This window comes from Nematolebias whitei, chromosome 19 (genome assembly GCF_014905685.2).
Source record: "Nematolebias whitei isolate Nwh7 chromosome 19, NemWhi1, whole genome shotgun sequence".
Taxonomy (NCBI): domain Eukaryota; kingdom Metazoa; phylum Chordata; class Actinopteri; order Cyprinodontiformes; family Rivulidae; genus Nematolebias; species Nematolebias whitei.
The window spans coordinates 13,778,259-13,779,180 of NC_056516.1; positions in this window are offsets into that span (position 1 = coordinate 13,778,259).

The window sequence follows — 922 nt, forward strand, 5'->3', positions numbered from 1 at the left end:
TCATGATGCAGGTGGCTCTCTTCCTGCATCATGAAGGACCACACTCACCCAGCACACACACTTTTTACCCCACTCCCCTCAGGAAGGAGCTTTAGGAGCATTAAGTGTAGAACCACTAGACTGAGGAACAGCTTCTACCCTGAGGCTGTTAGACTCATGAATCTCTAACCAGAATAATCACATCATGTTGCTGCTGATCTGTTTCATGTTAATGAAATGTTAGCTAATGTTGATTAACTGTGGTGGCCATCTTGATTTACACTGACTGGAGAAATAATCAATTGTAAATGTAGACCCAATGATTATTTGCTGAAAGTTTTATTAAAACAATCCTAGTGATTTGTGAGATATTTTGCTGACCCCAACAGTTACATTTTAAGGACAGTTTGTGCTCAGAATAGAGATGTCATTTCTAACCCAGGCCCACACCCGGCCCTACCCAACCCGAAAATTCAGGCCGAGCCGGGCCAAAATAATGTGTAGGACGGGGTGGGCCGGGTTAGTGTCCGGTTCTTGATTGCGTCACGGAAACGCATGGCTGACGATCCAATTTTGATTACCAGCTGCGTCCGTTTGACCGCGTGCGGACTGGCCGGTTGAAAGAGGTAAAAAAAAAAAAAAAGTCCAAATGGATGACTGCCAGTGACTCACCTGAAGCTTAACTGGACTCAGCCGCTGCGTCAGCTTATGCGTGCAGCCTGAGGACCCAATGTGGATAATTAATGGCGTGTGTCAGTTTGCCCATTAATAACTATATTATTATAATATTATAATAATTATAATATTATAATAACTAGGCCTGTCACAATTACAAATTTTGCTGGGCGATTAATTGTCTCAGAAATTATTGCGATAAACGATAATATTGTTTGACATATGACAATAATTAGTAATTATTGTCAAATTTAAGAAATGTTGGTTC